Source organism: Ahaetulla prasina, chromosome 7 (genome assembly GCF_028640845.1).
Source record: "Ahaetulla prasina isolate Xishuangbanna chromosome 7, ASM2864084v1, whole genome shotgun sequence".
Taxonomy (NCBI): Eukaryota; Metazoa; Chordata; class Lepidosauria; order Squamata; family Colubridae; genus Ahaetulla; species Ahaetulla prasina.
In genome coordinates, this window is record NC_080545.1 from 69,402,566 (window position 1) to 69,422,214 (window position 19,649).

The 19,649-nt window shown below is 39.4% G+C and overlaps 1 protein-coding gene across 3 annotated transcripts in view; it reads left to right on the top strand.

The window, feature by feature from the left end:
• ELFN2 (extracellular leucine rich repeat and fibronectin type III domain containing 2) overlaps window positions 1-19,649 on the top strand; it is a 208,846-nt gene that overhangs the window by 9,263 nt on the left and 179,934 nt on the right. Inside the window, exon 2 of one of the 3 annotated variants that reach the window (XM_058191292.1) lies at window positions 18,421-18,485. The exons of the other annotated variants lie outside the window; for them this stretch is intronic. The gene's annotated coding sequence lies outside the window, so the exon portion shown is untranslated. The remainder of the gene's footprint in view (window positions 1-18,420; window positions 18,486-19,649) is intronic. 3 annotated transcript variants of the gene reach the window in all.

Sequence of the window (19,649 nt, forward strand, 5' to 3'; positions counted from 1 at the left end):
CCCTCCTGGTTGGTACTGGCCACTCGGGAAGTTACACAAGGCTGGCTCCAGGGAATTGTGAACGCTTCTTTGAGGGAGGGGGTTGTTCCCACCGCCTTGAAAGAGCGGTGGTGAGGCCCCTCCTCAAGAAGCCCTCCCTGGACATAGCTGTTTTGGGAAATTACCGTCCAGTCTCCAACCTTCGCTTTGTGGTGAAGGTTGTTGAGAGTGTGGTGGCATATCAGTTACCCCAGTACCTGGATGAATTTGTCTATCTAGACCCGTTCCAGTCCGGTTTCCGGCCCGGGTATAGCACGGAGACGGCTTTGGTCGCGTTGGTGGATGACCTCTGGAGGGCTCGGGCCAGGGGTTATTCCTCTGCCCTGGTCCTGTTAGATCTCTCAGCGGCTTTTGATACCATCGACCATGGTATCTTGCTGCGCCGGTTGGAGGGTTTGGGAGTGGGAGGCACTGTTTTACGGTGGTTCTCCTCCTATCCCTCTGACCGGTCGCAGACGGTGTTGACAGGGGGGCAGAGATCGACTTCAAGGCGGCTCCTGTGTGGGGTGCCACAGGGGTCGGTTCTCTCGCCTCTCCTGTTCAACATCTACATGAAGCCGCTGGGTGAGGTCATCAGTGGTTTTGGGGTGAGTTATCAACTATACGCTGATGACACCCAGCTGTACATTTCCACCCTGGACCACCCCAATGAAGCTGTCGAAGTGCTGTCTCGGTGTCTGGAGGCCGTGTGGGTCTGGATGGGGAGAAACAGGCTCAAGCTCAACCCCTCCAAGACTGAGTGGCTGTGGATGCCGGCATCCTGGTACAGTCAGCTACAACCGCGGCTAACTGTTGGGGGCGAATCATTGGCCCCAAAGGAGAGGGTGCGCAATCTAGGCGTTCTCCTGGATGGACGGTTGTCTTTTGAAGAGCATTTGGCGACCGTCTCCAGGAGAGCTTTCTACCAGGTACGCCTGGTTCGCCAGTTGTGCCCCTTTCTAGACCGGGATTCCCTATGCATGGTCACTCATGCTCTCGTCACCTCTCGCCTAGACTACTGCAATGCTCTCTACATGGGGCTCCCCTTGAAGAGCACCCGGAGGCTCCAGTTGGTCCAGAATGCAGCTGCGCGGGTGATAGAGGGAGCCACTCATGGCTCCCATATAACACCTCTCCTGCGCAAGCTGCACTGGCTACCTGTGGTCTTCCGGGTGCACTTCAAGGTGTTGGTTATCACCTTTAAAGCGCTCCATGGCATAGGACCCGGATATCTACGGGACCGCCTTCTGTTACCATATGCCTCCCACCAACCAGTGTGCTCCCATAGAGAGGGTCTCCTCAGGGTGCCGTCAGCCAAACAATGCCGGCTGACGACCCCCAGGGGGAGAGCCTTCTCTGTGGGGGCACCTACCCTCTGGAATGAGCTCCCTCCCAGACTCCGTCAACTTCCTGACCTCCTGGCCTTTCGCCGCGAGCTGAAGACTTATCTATTCTTCCGAGCAGGACTGGCATAATATGGGTTTTAAATTGGATTTTAAATGGGGGTTTTATATCATGTTTTTTATAGTTTTAATTTGGCCAAGGTTGAATAAGTTTTTTAAATGGGTTTTATTGTATATTGAATTGTGTTTTTAATCTGGCTGTTAACCGCCCTGAGTCCTTCGGGAGAAGGGCGGTATAAAAATTAAAAATAATAATAATAATAATAATAATAATAATAATAATAATAATAATAATAATAATAATAATAATAATAATAATAATTACAGAAGTCATATTTTCTGCAATCTAGATTAAAGCGGTTAACATTAAATTTAAATCTATTGGTTGCTCTTGTATTATTGCAATTAAGGCTGAAGTAGTCTTTAACAGGAAGGACATCACAATAGATGATTCTATGAGTTAAACTTAGGTCTTGTCGAAGGCGACGGAGTTCTAAGTTTTCTAAGCCTAGGATTTCAAGTCTGGTGGGATAAGGTATTTTGTTGTTTTCAGAGGAATGGAGAACTCTTCTTGTAAAATATTTCTGGACATGTTCAATTGTATTGATATCAGAAATGTGGTGAGGGTTCCAGACAGGCGAGCTGTATTCTAGAATTGGTTTAGCAAATTTTTTATATGCTCTGGTTAGTAGTGTAATGTAGTGTAGTGTATGTTATCCTTTTTTGTGGTGTGGATGTGTGTGCATGCGTGCATGCGCGCCTTTGAGGCAGAATTTTAACTCCTGATGACTGCCTGGACTAGCCCTCGCTATTTCTTTGGCAAAATTTTTCATAAGTGGTTTGCCATTGCTTCCTTCCAAGGACTGGGAGAAAGTGACTAGTCCAAGGTCATCCAGTTGGCTTTGTTACTAAAGTGGGACTAGAACTCACAGTCTCCTCTAGGTTTCTAACCTGATGCCTTAATTGCTGCAAAAGGATAGAATCTTTTTTTTTTTGGGGGGGGGGACAACTGGGACAATCATTTCCCATAATTCAAGCATCAGAAAGACTGCATGTTCTGGGCACATATTGAAGACGTGGAGAGTATTGGTTTTTGCCAAATACTTATTTTGTATTTGCTGTGAAGGAGGAAACATGAAAGTTAAGTCTTTGTAATGGCTCCAAATTGGCTACCAATTCCCAGCTAAAAGTTGGTGGATCCTTAGAAATATACTTCAGGGTGACATTTCAAATTGAATCTCTTTCTGAGCTAGATTGCTACATAAATGTTGCTGGACTTTGCTGAATGACATTAAGAGTTTATTTATATTACTGGTAGTATTTTATGTTTGCATAAAAAACAACCTTTTTGTTAAATGCATTGTTGAAATAATGAAGATTCAGGAAGTCAGTGATGAATTTTTGGTAGGACAGATGTATACAGTCTTAGAGCAAATATGCTGGTTGCAAACACATGGCCTGTTACTTTTGTCTGTTGAATGGGATAATGTTATTCTTCATCTTTACAGGTCCATCCAAATAGTACATTCCTTAAAGTGCGTATTTTGCATTAGATTATACCATCATTCCTTAAGCATTCTACTCCTCAATCTGTTGGATTTCCTTTTCCAAATTTCCCAGCCTTTTCATAAATCACAAGCTATTGAATTATAAATACATTTTTTTTCCAATACATGGCAGAGATAACTGAGGCAAAATAATAGGATTAAGTTTTTCACATCAGTTTCTAACAGATTTTGGATCAGGTCATGACTCTTAATGGCATGCAGCAATGCAAGATTATCAAAAGTTCAGATATAGTGTTTATTATATATATATTTTGCAATGTCATGATCAATTTGTCATATTTTGTGTTGGTTGACTCAATGAATTCACTAGAATTAGTGGAAACAGATAACCTATTACATTTTCCTAGAATGCCTTGTTCTCTTTTTTTTGTTCAACATGTATTGATGGTTTCTTACAAAGATTGCAAGGAAACATAAGTTTAGATATTACCCAAATGCAGGTGACGTAAAACTACTTCATCTTGTTTAAGTGCTTTGATTTTGTTCTTGAATATGACTAAAGTGAAGATGATCAGCAGATCAAATGTCCCAGAAAACTTTGGGTTTTATACTATGGAATTGCGTAACTGCAACATAACCTACGGTACAAACAACAACCTTCAGTTCTAGCAGATAAAGCTGTCAAGCAGCTTGTTTATCTAAGATGGATTTGGAAAACATGTCTATCTAAGATGGATTTGGGAAACTTCTTTATATGTTCCAGACCACCATAACTCTGTTGAAGTTAGGGTACCCTTGAAAACTGTTCATTTTGTAAACTTTTGTGCTGAATAGTTGTTAGTATGCTGAATCAAAATAACAGTTGTACATGGAAGCATTCAGAACTAGATGATCAAAACTCTTGCAACAATCATACATTGTTGAAAGCCTGTTGCAATGTACTTTGAAGCCTCTACTGATTCCCTGTTCTCTACAATATATATTCCACACTGCTGTGCTTAACTTGGAACTTTCTAAACGTCTTGTTATCTGGATACCATGGTTGCTGCCACCTCTGTTGCTGCTTCTACTGAGCTTTGACAACATTATATAGCCCACGTATTTTAACTTAAATACATAGGCAAAAGATATGAAATTCATCAGAATGAAAAATAAAATAAAATAAAATGATCATCCTCTTCCAGGTTATATAAAACAGAACCTTAGACTAGCCTTTCCTAATCTGTAATTCTCCTGATTTGTTAAATTGATAACATGCTCTGGAGGGCACAAAGCTGGGGAAACATGCTTTGGATGAAACTTTTTTTTTGGAGAGGGGGCAGTTTCTCTGTATTAAAATCTGTAAAATGAAGCATGGATATACTTTTCATATTAATATTAATATCTTTTGTTTATTTTATTTAGACATGGAAATAGTATGGTGTGGAAATGCCCTAAGGATTACAGCAGAATGATATCTATTGTGATTAATTTTATTTGATCAGCTGTACATGTTAGCAGATGGAGCACTGATACTTTAGCCCATCTCTTTCCATCCATCTTTTATACATATGGTTGTAAGTGAGGCAAGATGCTTTTTATTTCATCTACAGATCTAGGGGTTATTGCATCTGATTTCTGTTTGGCTCTCCTTTGACAAATTACTTTCTTAACTCCTTCTTCCACCAACCTCATTTATTATAGCTATTAATAAAGCTATATCTCATCGTTATATAGTGCCGTCATTGTAATCGGTGCTTCATAGAAGTGTTACAGACTATGTCCTGCTATTTGGACAAAATTGGCCCGATAGGCAATAGATTTCATTCTAGTTTTAAGTAGCAAAAATGGAGTAAGCTGTTTGCTAAGATGGCTGCCAGGTGATAGGTATCCTGCCATAATAGAGCATGAACTTTGACTTGTATCTAATGCCTGATGATCACTGCTATGCAATCTGCATGCTCACTTATTGGATGTATAATTAGCTTTATGTTTCAAAGCCAGATTCACCTTCGGACAAAAGGGATATTTGCCCTAATGAGGGTTTAGTATATTAATTGCCTTTTTACAGGATACCTCTTATTCAATACAGTTCTCAATAATATAAACACACTTTTATACACTTATAAAGTAAAGCCAGGTGAGGGAGAGAATTCAACATAGCTAAAGAGTGCCAAGCTATAAACATTTATATACTTGTTCAAGGAAGTTGGTAAAAGTTCTGATAGGTAAGCCCTCCAACGAGAGAGGCAAATGCATATATAACATAGACCTGATGGGGCATGGAGGGAAACTTCTCCTCTTAGAAATGTGTTCATGCAGGTTTCAAGGGTGACACACTGCAGTAGCAGTGGAGTAGCTATGGTTATCCAGGAAACTCAAGTGCTTCTCAGTTGTGTTACTCCACTGATAAGCATAAGTGAGATTGAAATTGTGCTCTAGAAGCCAATTTATTTATTTATTTATTTATTTTTATTTATTTGTCACACAGTATATATAAGCATAAGCATGAAATAACTATACAATATATAAGCATATATATGAGTATGAGTATGTAATAACTATATTAATTGGATATAACAAAAGGAAACAATAGGACAGGAACAGTAGGCATGTTTGTGCTCTTATGCACGCCCCTTACAGACCTTACAGACCTCTTAGGAATGGGGTGAGGTCAATAGTAGTTACTGCTACTGTACCTTCTCTTTAGTAGCCTTCTTATTTATGATGCTCAGTATGTAGCTGGGTTGGGAATGGAGCTTCCCAGGTTTATGGTTTAGGGGACTTCAGCTAACCTTCTTTGGATATGAAGTTGGAGGAAACTATGGAGCTTATGGTTACCGTCACAACCATGGACCTGTGAGGGTTCAGCTCATTGTGTTAGCTCCATGCTAGATTTTTGTCTTAGGATAATAGCAGTGCAGTCTGTGGTTGGGATGTTACCATCAGTCCTTTGTTCCCTGTTGACCCTGGAGTTTTCCATGATTGTTTCCCACCAGATGGAGGAAGAATTTATATGATGGGTCTGCTCCAGAAGCTGAATGAATCTGATTGAGTTTCAGAAGAAACTTGAGGTTTTTCCTGAGGCTTTGATATATAGTTTGAGGCTCTAGACACCATGGAATCAGAGTGTTATGATAGTTTTGAACTGGATTGTACTTCTGCTTTCTCTGACTTTCTCTGCTCATGATTCTTTAATGTGAGTTGTTAAAAGAATGCAAATGACCAGCTGTCTGCAAGGAGTATAAATCCCTCCATTCCTCACCATCCAGTCAGAGCTGAAGAAGCTTCTTGGATGAGAAGTGAAAAGTCTTCAAAGAAAAACCAGAAAGTCTAGTTGCCTCTTGAAAAAGCACCTTTGGGACTACATCTGAAGGGCATCAACACTGGGGAAGGCTATTTTAAGGAGATCTTTTATTCCATCAGAATCCTTTCTTGTAAATATCATTCTTCCTGCTCTGTTCATTCTTAGATTCAGAACTATATTTGTTGCATGGAAACAATATCTTTTTGATTACAAACTTCAAAGAGATATGGCAGGAAGGAAAACCTTGAAGTTGGAGCCAGATAATAGCTTTTCAGAGTATTGAAGGGGCCATTATGTGATGCATTGGCCTAAATTTTCCATGGTATATACACGAACACACACACACACACACTTTTTTCAATCCTTTGTTGTCTTGGTCAAACAGAATTTGCATGGGTTTAGAATTATAGCAAGTCCAGAGATGCACATCCTTAGTGACCTGCTAGCCAGCTGGCCCTTGTCCTGGGTGGAATGGGACAACTTGCCACAGCCAACTTGCTGAAGGACAACTCACCATGGGAAAACTTCCTGCGGGACAATTTAACACAGGGCCGCGGTGTGGCTCAGGCTGTAAGAAGCCTGTTATTAAACACAGCTGCCTGCAATTACTGCAGGTTCAAGCCCCACCAGGTCCAAGGTTGACTCAGCCTTCCATCCTTTATAAGGTAGGTAAAATGAGGACCCAGATTGTTGGGGGGGCAATAAGTTGACTTTGTAAATATACAAATAGAATGAGACTATTGCCTTACACACTGTAAGCCGCCCTGAGTCTTCGGAGAAGGGCGGGATATAAATGTAAACAAACAAACAAAAAACTTCTATTTAATTATTTAAAATAAATTAAAAAATATTTTAATTTTTGCCATTAATATTTCATTTTGTCCCTCCTTTTGCATCCTTTCTTTAATGATTCTATTCCACTCTTTCTTTAATATTAGTGTAACTCTTGTCCCACAGTGTGTTTTCCCACGGTGAGTTGGCCGTGGCAAGTTGTCCTGCAGTTAGTTGGTGGTGGCGAATTGTCATGGCCCCACCCTGGGATTCAGCAGCCGCCGCCGTTTGTTGAGTGAGAGAGGAAGAAAAATCCCTGCATTGACATATTTAAATCACTGTTCATCCTGGGTTCCTAGATCAGCTCTTCTTTCTTTTCTGTGTGTCATGTCTCTACCTTGAGATTGTAACCCCGAGGGCAGAATCTGTGTTCATAATTTTTACACAGTTATTCACAATTTAGGCATGACTAATTATTTTTGCACAGCACAGCTATTGCTGCCACCACAGCACCTTTCTATTTTTAGGAAAAAGAAAAATCGGTGTCTGTCCAATCTGTGATTGCTCTTGATTTTATTGTAGAATGTGTATTTCTTCGAGATGGGTCATTTATCGATTTATATAGAAGCCAGCCTTCTTTTTGAAATGTTGACCAATCCATGTCCAATTTAAAGATAAGACATCCTAAAAAATAATGTGAGAAAAACAGATGCCCTGAAACAATCCTACAGTTCAATAGCATCTGGACAGAAAAAGTCACCTGATCAAAACTCCTGCTGCTATACTAAGCTGCATTTTAATACTAATTGAATTCCAGTAATTCTTTTAAAATTTGCAGATATACATAAATCAGCATGTGGAAATTGCCAACTGGTCTCCTCTTCAGTGATATGTACCTGCTATCCTAATGGCTACATATGCTGTTAGTATAATTCCAAGGACATGATATATACATAAATGCAGAGAGAGAGACATATACGGACACATACTCATACACATACATACATAAACTTTATTTTGCTCTTTATTGGACTAGGTTACTTCTGGCTCAATGTCTATCAACTGTCAGAGAATATTTAAAAAAAGAAGCCCTTTCCAGTTCTATTTTCCAGTGTCAAATGTATGTAATGAGGTGTCTTTGTATGACAATATCCAGAGTCATTCTGTCTCTGTGCCTGAAGGTAATCGTTCTCTATGCTGCTCTGTGAAGATGGGCTTAGAAATTACATTCCACTCTGGGCGCTCCTCTAGCAAGAGAGGAGAAGTTGACAAATTAGAAGGAATTCAGGGAAGAGCAACAGAAATGATTAAGAGGTTGGAGAGACTGATTGATGAAGAGAGATTACAGGAGCTAAATATGTATAGCTTGGCTAAACGGATGACACGATAACAGCCTACAAGTATTTGAAAGGTGTAAACACCAAGGAGAGAAAGGTGGAAGAAGAGTTATTTCTTATGGTACTCAATAGGATAGCTCAAAACATAAGATAAACAGCAAGATTTTAGCTGGTGTAAGTGAATGGGAGTGAAGATATAGCTGCCCGTCCCTCTCCAGTTGCATGGATTGTTGAAATTGTAGAAGTGACTCCCCTGGATGTATGTCTGAAAAGACATGTGGAATGGTGAAATCAGTGCTAGTCTCATATGGAAAATGAACTTGATGGGGCTTTCTTGGCCAAGGCTCAATATTCAATCAGGGAAGGTTTTTAGAATAGAATAGAATAGAATCCTTTATTGGCCAAGTGTGATTGGACACACAAGGAATTTGTCTTGGTGCATATGCTGTCAGTGTACATAAAAAGATAAGATACATTCGTCACGAATGATAAGGTACAACACTTAATGATAGTCATTAAGGTACAAATAAGCAATCAAATCATACTAGGAAACAAAATCAATATAAATCGTAAGGCAACAAAGCAACAAAGTTACAGTTATGCAGTCATAAGTGGGAGCAGATGGGTGATAGGAACGATGACAAGATTAATTGTAATAGTAATGCAGTGAATAGTGAATAGTTTGACAGTGTTGAGGAAATTATTTGTTTAGCAGAGTGATGGCGTTCTTGTGTCTAGTTGTTTTGGTGTGCAGTGCTTTACAGCATTGTTTTGAGGGTAGGAGTTTGGAGTTGGCAACGTTCTCTAAGGGCTTATCTCTATCAGAACAAAAATGTTTTCCCATACGGTTGTGCTTTTTTTTTTAATTTGTAAAGTTTTTTCTAGGAAATCAAGTCCAGAGAAACTGATGAAAAAAAACGTAGGAAGGCTTGAGAAGTCTGTAATATTTCCATATTGTTAGCTATGCAAGGATTGTCTTGCATCTGTATATAAATAAATGTTCCTGAAAAATCAAGCATGCATGAAACAGATGTACTTCACTTACTATTTGAAAGTGGATATTGCACAAAGATTTCTCTTTCTCCTTCCAGTAAAAACCAGGGCTGTCTTTTTCTCAGTTGATGGTTGGAAGCTAGTCAAATGGATAGCACTGCCTCATTTAATTTAAGGGTAATCTATTTTTACCCTATGGTCAATCTCATAGGCCCAGTTGGGCAAGGTCATCTATTCATTTGTAGGTCCTTTCTTAGTTACTATACATATCTTATATTTGGCAAAAATAGGTAATGAATAAGGCTGGGTATAATATAGGATACAAATATATTAGCACTTACATTATGTGTATATTGTGCATTCTTCATAAACCCCATAGCACTTGCCTCCTCTGTTTATCTTAATTATGCTCCCAGCAGATATGGGCCCATCACAAAGGATAAGATGCATGGGCTTAACCGTTACATTTGTTCCCTATTATCAGGGTAATAGTTTATACTACACATTTAAATTAGTTTAAAACTTGTATTACTTTCTGTGCTATTTCTGCCCAACCCTGGCAACAAAATAATATTCCCACATCAGCATGTTCAGAAATGTATAGTTTTTGGTAATACGCTGGAGCATTAAACTATTTTATGATCCACACTATCATTGTACAAAAACATAGAAAGCAGACAAATATTGGAGGTATTGCTATTTTCTCTTATATGACAACAGACTTCCAACTTACTGGCTATTTACTTTAGTAGTTTTAAAGGAAAATTTGAACAATTCTGAAAATCCCATATGAGTGAAATGGGTTTAATACCGAGAACAATCTGGCAATCGAAGAATGTAAGTTTCCTTCATTATCATAAGAAAAAAGTGACGTTATAGCACTCAAAATAGCACATGAAAAAATGGCGATATGACAGTTATAGAAAGCTGACTGAATAATGCCTTGGAACAGTGGGTAAGAGCCAAGTATTGCTGAATTACATCTCCCATTATTTTTAAAAGTAGACCACGCTGGTTAGCTCTTGGGAATAATAGTTAAGCAGCATCTGGACTGTCAGATTACTGACTGGACTTGGAATTAAAAATCTAATAGGATGTTCCCCTTTGGTACTGATGCCTCATTCATGAAACATGAATACTCACCTATTCATTTAGAAATTCAACTCTTTTGGCTATTCAACTCAGGTGTGGGATTAACTGTTACCAATATGTCCACAATATGTCCCACCCTCCTCCAAAGTTGGTTATCATACTCTTAGCTCTTTCACTGCTATGCTCAACTTTATTCAGTTTGTTCTAATTGTACTTATTGACCACAGCAAACTTAATCTGCGTTGTTAAGTGGCATGGTTGAGTGACTAAAGTTTAAAAATTTTGTTTGAAGGTGTCCTTAGATATCACATTCCATCTCTTGGAATGAAGAGTTTTGCTTCTGTCAAGGGGTACAGTTGGCTCTGCTTAGGGCATCAATTGGCCATAATCCAGCCCTGGTTCAGTTGTACATTTAGAGAAGCAGAGAAATTTCATGATGGGACCCCCGGGAGAGGAGGGATGAGAATTTCAGAATGATTATTCTGAATAATTATTATTATTTATCATGTCAAGATATTTGAAAGTAAGGCTTACGGGACAATAAACTGTGGAATGATGTAGAAGCCATGAGCAGAAAGACAAGACAAAGGTTAGAGGTCAGAACTGGAAAATAAGAGAATGGAAGGGAATGACAACTGTGATAACTTTCTTTTTCCTTTCCTTTCCTTTTAGGGTGGGGTGTGATATGTACTGTATTTTTCGGAGTATAAGATGCACTTCTCCCCCCAAAAGAGGGTGAAAATTTGGGTGCATCTTATACACAGAATAAGGGGATGCAGTGGCTCAGTGGCTAAGAAGCTGATCTTGTTGATAGAAAGGTCGGCAGTTTAGCGGTTCGAATCCCTAGTGCCATGTAACGGGGTGAGCTCCCGATACTTGTCCCAGCTTCTGCCAACCTAGCAGTTCAAAAGCACGTAAAAATGCAAGTAGAAAAATAGGAACCACCTTTGGTGGGAAGGTAACAGCGTTCCGTGTGCCTTTGGCATTTAGTCATGCTGGCCACATGACCACGGAGACGTCTTCAGACAGTGCTGGCTCTTCAGCTTTGAAATGGAGATGAGCACCGCCCCCTAGAGTTCGGAACAACTAGCACATATGTGTGAGGGGAACCTTTATCTTTACTTGTACACCAAATGTAGCCCCACCCACCTGCCGGTCCCCACCTTTTAGCCTCTGCCTCCCAGCAGCAAATAGCCCGTTTCAGCTTCCGAACAGCCTGATTAGCACAAACAGCTGATTGCCGGTTGGATTGGCCTCCCGACCCTCAGCTGTTTCAGGCTGCAGGGATTTCCATTGCCTATTGCTGAGCAGGCCTCTGCTGTTTGCTGCAAGGAGGCAAATTGCTGGGAGGCAGATTTTTTTGCTTGCGATAATCAGGCTGTGCTGAAAATGAAACTAAAGCAAATTGTTTGCTGCAAGGAGGCAAATTGTTGGGAGGCAGAGGCAGATTTTTTTTTTCTTGTTTTCCTCCCCTAAAAAGGCAGGTGTGTCTTATAGTCTGGAGCATCTTATACAGTGGTGGGTTGCTACTGGTTCACCCTGGATCGGGTGAAGAGGTAGAGCTGGTGGCGGGAGGCTCCTCCCACCCACCCAGACGTCTCTGTGCATGCGCAGAAGCTTCTGCACATGTGCAGAAGCGTTGTGCACATGTGCAGAAGCGTTGCGCACATGCTCACAAGCAAACCGGTAGCAACCAAAATTGAAATCCACTACTGGTCTTATACTCCAAAAAATACGGTAATTTGTCAAACTACTCTAAATATACATCATAGTATGTTTTTGCAATTTGGGGATTTCTTAAGACTGCTTTACAATTTGCATACCTAATCCAATTACAGTCATTTAGCGACTGCTTACTTTGGCAACCATTTGCAATTACGACAGTGATGAGAAAGTAACTTTATGACTAGTGCTTGTATTTATGATCTTTGAAAGTCTGTAAAGCAAAGAAAAGCTGAAATAGGATCATGAGCACAATCACAGTTTTAATTAGCAATCCTGCTTCACTTAAAAACCAAATTGCTGGTCCCCGTGTGGTTACTAAATGAAAACCACGTGTATGTCTGCAAAACTCACCATCGCAAAGGAATTCTGAATTGCAGACTATACTGCTCTGTTTTGGCTTTCACTCATGTTTGTTGGTTTAATTTATATTCAGCTTGATGAAGTTTTTTGAACAAATTCAAAGTTTGCTTTCTATGCAGCAACCTTTAATTAATTAAAAAAAATGAAAATGTTGTACTGTGGATTTTGGAATGAATAAAAGAAAATTAGGTCCCAAGGAGACCTGTTTATATACTTCTATTTATTTGTTTTTATTCGGGCCTCACAGTTGCTTAACCTGTGGTTTATAAAAATGCTAAATGCATATGGAGTTCCAGGATTGCTTGAGTGCTGCCATAAAAAGTGACAACATATCTAGTAGGATATGCTTATATGAATTCATGCTCAAATTAAACATTTGGCAGAGTTTCACAATCACTTAATGATAGAGTCAGAAGGCAGGAAGATGCAAGGAGAATGGATCAGACAGGATTCAGCTGCTGAATTTAAGTTTTGTGATAATAACTGCAGCTTTTATTTGAATTTAACAATTATACCCACCCCTTTTGGGAGACAAAGATTCTACAAATGAAAATGCCATGATTCTGGAAAGGCAGGCAGAAATGCTGGTGCATCCCTTAATTTCAGTACCTGTCAGAATATGTCAGGTAGATCCTTCCCCTTCCTATGCTACAAATTAGCTATCTATGACATACAGTCCCTCTGTCATACCCTTCACTGCATTCAAGTTGAAATTTGAGTCTCTGGTAGATCATTGCAGCTTGCTTAAGTGATTGGTGTTGCGTGTTGGCTTAGAAAAATGTATAGTGACAGGTTTTGTGCTTTCAATGTCCAGTTGCCATCTAATTCAGTTGAATTATAGTGAGACTTTTGTGTGAAAGTCTAAGCAAAGAAACTTGCCCCAAAGAAGATAGAAAGAATGCCACTGTAGCTATTTCTATACATATTTATAGGGTAGACTGATGACTAGGTAGGATTCACTGTTTCTGACACTTCCTCAACAGATGCCTCTTTCTATAGTTGTAAGTTTGATGGATTTCCCCCCCATTGCTTACTTCTTCTCTGTTACTATTTCAGACCTAGGTCAATAATAGCCTCGAAAAAACAGTATAATCCTTTCAATATTTGTTGCGATTTCTTTATTTTTGTTTTTTCACATCATAGGAGAATACTGAAAATAATGTTTGGATGACTTTTGTATTAACATTAGACAACCCATGTCTTGTTGGGTTATCATTACAGAGATATTCCCATACCCAAACAAAGAAACAGAATGACCAAGGGCAAAAAGCAGTGGCAGCAGCTGTAACTTCTTACTTCCTACCAGTTTCCCCACTGAGTTTCCTTGTAGGAATCTTGCAAGGAGCAGCAGAAATTTCTCTCCCCTTCCCTTCTCACCCCATCCCATCCCATCCCATCCGCTGGGTGGGGGAGGGAGTGGGGGATTGCAAGACTGGCTGGGAAACTACCCCAGAATGTTGAAAATGAAGATTATCTGACCATAGCAGCATCACAGCAGCAGCCAGTAGCATTGAAACAGTCACAACTTTCCCAAATTTTATTCCCTTGGGAGTTATGGATCTGGACTTTGGATACATTCTGTAAGTTAGCCCATTTGAGATACCTCAGTTCAAAAATTGTCTTATTCATGCACTGTTTTGCCCAGTTACAGGACATGATTCCTACTGACTTCTATGTACTTTTCTTGGCAACTGTATTGAAATAGTTTCCCATTGCTTACTTCTGAGATTTTTTTAAAAAAATTTCTAAATCAAGCTAGCCTGTTATTTTCTGTTAGTTTCCTTCTAAGTACTAACCAGGTCCAACCCAACTTATCTATCTTGAGGAGAATTCTTCGTTATTGGGTGCCATGGGAGGGACTTTAGAATGGCTATTGGTTTTAATGATTTTTTAAAAAATTATTTATTTTCATTTATTTCGTTCTTCAAATGTGTTAAAATAAAAATTGTAAATGTTCAAGAAAAAAAGAAAAGAAAATGTTCTTTTTAGACAGAAATTCTTTATGTAATACTTAATACTTTTGTTTTCATGTCTATGAAAATATTACCTACTAGATAATATCATCAGCGCTAGTAAGGAGTGGGCTTTCTCTCTCAGTTTATATTCTAGTGGCTTTCCCTGTCAGTGTTTGTAGGAATGGCCAAAGAACCTCCAAGATCACTCCCACCAAAACGGACAGGGAAAGTGCTACCTAGTTTGGATAATGTTTACAAGAAAACAACCAAGCTCAGAGAACATTAAGGACATCTCTCTATAGTTTTCTTGACAGTTTTGGGGAGTGGTTTGGTATTACCATTTTCCTAGGGCTGAGAGAGAGAGACCTGCCCACCTAGCTTGTTTTGTGATTAAAGTGGGTATAGACTCAGGGTTTCCCAGTTTCTAGCCTGGTGCCTTAATCACTACATCAAACTGGTTCTCACTGCTGATATAATAGTATAATATCACTAGCTGGCTTCGTTACGAAACTATGTGACTGGGCTCAATGAATTGACACAGCTTGAATCCTCCCCTATCCTCTTCCCTTCTCTCCCTCAGCCTTGTCCTACAGAAACATTTCCTATCCTAGCCCCTTCTCTCCCTCAGGCTTTCTAGCCCCTTCTCTTCATGAGGCTTGCCCCACAAAAGCCTGTCCTATGCTATCCCATTCTCTCCAGAGTTATTTTCAAGTTGGGAGGGGGAGTAGAACATCTAACTAATTAGCATCAGAGTGTGTTATAATAATATAGGAAATACTAATGCTCTGATGGTCATTTCGAAAAATCCTTTCTTACTGAGCACCTAGAAGCTAAGAGGAACATATGTGGCAAATTTCAAGTTTGTTTGTTTGTTTGTTTATTTATTTGTCAACAAGAACAAGGAAACAAGTAACAGTACAGACATAGACATGTACACATGAAAAGAATTGGCACCAAAAAAAAGGATAAATAAGCAAAACATAGCCATAAACACAGAATGATTACATATAATTGGGAACAGTAGGACAGGGATGGTAGGCACGTCCCCTTAGAGACCTCTTAAGAAACATGAACGATCCATGGTAGACAGTTTAAGGTAAAAGGTAAGGGGATTAGAGAGACTAACAACAGGATCAGGTAGAGTGTTCTAGACGTTTACTACTCTATTGCAGAAGTCATATTTCCTACAATCAAGATTAGAGCAAATTACATTGAGTTTGAATCTATTGATATCCCTTGTGTTATTGCGGTTGAAATTAAAGTACTCATTTACAGATAGGACATTTTGGTAATAATCTTATGAACTAAGCATATGTCGGAACAGAGACGATGTAGTTCGAGGCTATCTAGATCTAAACTTTCAAGCCTGGTGATATAGGGAATTTTATTTCGAGCAGAAGATTTGAGTACTCTTCTAGGACCCTCTCTTAATATAATGATGTCTGAAATACAGTGAGGGTTTCAGGCAGGTGAGCAGTATTTAAGTATAGGTTTGGCAAAGGTTTTATATTCCCTAGTTTGAAGAAAAGCATTACCAGAGAGAAAACTTCTTAAAATAAGATTTACAACTCTTAATGCCTTTTTTGCAATGATGTTACAGTGAGTTCTGGGACTTAGATCTTTTGAAATGAATACATAAAGTTTGTAGGCTTTACGGTTCTGGAGATTTTGTGATTAATGTGGTTTTCGCTTTTATATATATAGATGGTAGGCAATATGCTTGTTCCAGGCTGTGTTAGACCACAGACTACAGGTCCAATTGTTATCAATCTGTGATCACCTTGAAGATAGTCTGTGCATGTGAGAATTTTTAAACTTGCAGAAAGCAGCAATTAAAAGAGTGCTTAAAAATCAGTTTGAGCTGGTTTAGGGAGAAGTAAATTAAGCAAAATATGCATGCTCAAAAATTTGTATGGTATATGATCAAGCTTGTGTGTACCTGTAATGATGTGATTAGGGTGGAAACACCAGATTATATAAATAGAGGCCTGTTAGTTAAATCTTTAATGCTTCTTGCTATGAGAGGCTGCTGACTTTGGGGTCAAGTTTTTTTTAAAAAAACCTGCAGCCAATTTTCTCTGGTTATATCTTTGAGTCTGGAAGAAATTCCGTAACATCATTCTGAAGATCAGCCAATGGCAGGTCAGTGCCACCACTTGCATTGTCCAGAGCCATTGTTCTATTTTCTGTTGTGGCAAAAACAATAGAAGGAACTGCACAATCTATTCTGGTGGACTACAAGCCACTGTGTGAAATTGATCAGATTGCCAGGTTGGCTTTCTCGGTATTGGCCTTTAACCAGTGAAATGTTAAATATCACATGGCTGTTAATACAGAAAACTTTGATATAAAGGAATTTGGACATTTCCAGAGAAAGAAGAAATTGTGGAGGAGTTAATGCTGAGTTTTGTTAGCATACAGTATGTGATATGACTTTGCTCAATGCTTAAAAAGCATCTGAGACTTAGCAAGGGCTGAACAGAGGAGATGATTCTTGCCCTTTGGTTTACAATTAAATAGATGTGATACAAAAATAGAAAGGGAGGAAGACAGGAGAAGAAAGAGGAAAACAAGCTTTGAGTCACCTGTTTGATAGGTGGTGGTTGGTCTCTCAAGTTCTTTCCAGGGAGTGAAGATATGGTGCTTCCTAGAGGTTCTTCACAGCTGGTGTTTCCTTGTACCTCCATCAAAAGGAATTGAACAAATTTGAGTATGTATGCGTGTGCCAAAAAGTCATGCCAGAAAAATATAAGAAAATGGTTGAAATATATCATCAAGTGGTACTGGCTACCATCTTGGCTGGCTTCAAAAAATGGCTGGACTAATTCATGGAAGTCATGGAGATGAATGGCTGTTAACTTTGGTGGCAGTGCGACTGCCTCTGGAGGCTATCTGCTAGGAGATTGGTAGATTTCCTTGGGCAGTTGGTTGACCCTTGTGAAAACAATTGCCTGGACTAGATAGGCAAGGAGTCTGATCCAGCTGGGCACCATCCATCTGATTCCAAAAGATTATGAATAGTTTTACAAAATTAAATATAAAATAATCCTTGCAATAAAAACAGCACACACTGTATAGATGACATTGCTTAATTGAAAGGACTCAAAGGAAGGCAACGCTGTCAGAACACATAGAGTAGGTGGGCATTTTAGGGATTAGGCAGTCCCTTGTAACATTTCTTACTAGAAACAAGATGATGGTGCATCAGAATCTTAACCATTCGCAATCTTAATTCAATTAGGCCTAAATACAATATACAATTCTTCTTTTTCCTAGAACCTAGCTTTCTTTTTCCTAAAGGACACTTTTAATATGTTTGTTAATTAATGCAAATTCTCATGTTAAAGGAAATACTTGGAACCATTTTGATAAATTAAAAAGTTAAAGGGAAAATTGCACTTTTACTGATCTTTCTAAACTTAGTTTATAATTTGGTTAGAGGGAAAAGCATGTAACTTAATGAGCTTCATATCTTTAGCATAATAAAAATACTAAAAATGAAACCTTGGAAATGAACTTTGGGAAACAAGGTATTGTTTTTTTAATATAAGATTTAGATACAGGAAAAACAGAGATGGCCAGCTCAATGTCACTCATGTTGAGGGCACCTGTGGTGGCCCGAGCACTTTGCCAGTGAAAACGGGCTCCCCAGCTTCATTTTTGGCTGCAACAGCCTCCTGCAACCCTCTGCCAGCGAAAACATAGCTTGGGAGGGCTGCCCTCCTGAGCTCTGTTTTCACTGGCAGAGGATTGCAGGAGGCCATTGCAACCAAAAAATGGAGCTGGGGAGCCCGTTTTTGCTGCAGAGGCACTGTGGGCTAGTCTTCACTGTTTCCAGGGCGGCCGTGCAGGCCAAATCTAAGCACCCAGCTGGCCGCCTCCAGCCCCCGGGCCTTCAGTTTGATACCCCTGCTCTAGAACCACCATGGGCATTTATCTTATCACTTCCACAGCTTTCTATTACATTTGCAGATAGGGGAGAAGAACATGCAGGAATGTTCAGTGGGTAATGACCTTTCCGGATCATTGAGAGTCAGGTAATATATAAATTGAATAAATTGAATACATTTATACATTTATTATTTAATTGTTCTTCTTATAAGTCACATTTTATTTGGAATCTGGAAAACCAACAGATAACTACTTGGTGGCTTATCAGAACTATAATAGCTTGAAGCAATTTCTGTAGTCCTCCTCATCAGCAAAGTCCAATTCTCCTGGTAAAATTATATCGTGTGGAGGCTGAAAAAAACCAAGCATGACTGTATTGGGAAAAGCAGTCACTCCCAAATGTCCCCTTCTTGTGACTGATGGAACAATTGTTTGGTGGGGCGGCAAAAATACAATTTAATGGAGAAGACAAAATATGAAGAGAGTCATCATAACAAATATTTTCAATTTAAACCACAAGCTTTCCCCCAATGGTGTAGATTTCAGATGGCAGATATTAATTGTTTAAATGTTTACATCTGTGCAACTGAGGTCTATTGGGAATTGTATCCTCTCTTCCTTCTCTTTTTACCCATTACTGAATTTTCTGCAGTAAGAAAAAAAGAAAATAGAGGCATTATTACAATTAAATGACGATGCTGTGTAGAGCCACCTCCCTTGTGCGAGGCACAACAGTTGCACATTAAAGGCTTCATACAGAAGCGGCATTGAAACTTTGAGTGGATGTGAAAGAGTTCTCTTTCTTTTATAGCAGTTCTCATATTTCACACAAACCATTCTCTGAGCAAGGCACCTGTAGAACCTGTTGGCTCTCCCACTCTGTGAAGGGTTAGAGTCTCAGTTGATATCAGATAGCTTAAATTCCCCTGTGTGCTAGTGACATATTTTCTGGACATCTTGGTTCCCTGTTTGCAAAGATTCCATCCATATCTTCTGCTTTTAATTGATACTGAACATTTCTGTCCCCAAGAATCTAAAATTAATACAGTTATCAGTGCATGTAAGATAGATGTCTGTACAGGTAAGATTGTCAACCTTGCTGTCAAGCAAAACCAAGCATTTAATAGTGAGTGCCATACCATGTGCACTAATCAAACAAGTGGCAAGAAAGTAGGGGCAGTCAGGTACAACACAGGTTATGTAGACAGTAAACACAGGGTTAATCAAAATGGGCTCAGATGTCTACACCCCAATGCACAGAGTTTGAGGAGTAAACAAGGTGAATTAGAAGTTCAGGTAAATTCAGGCAG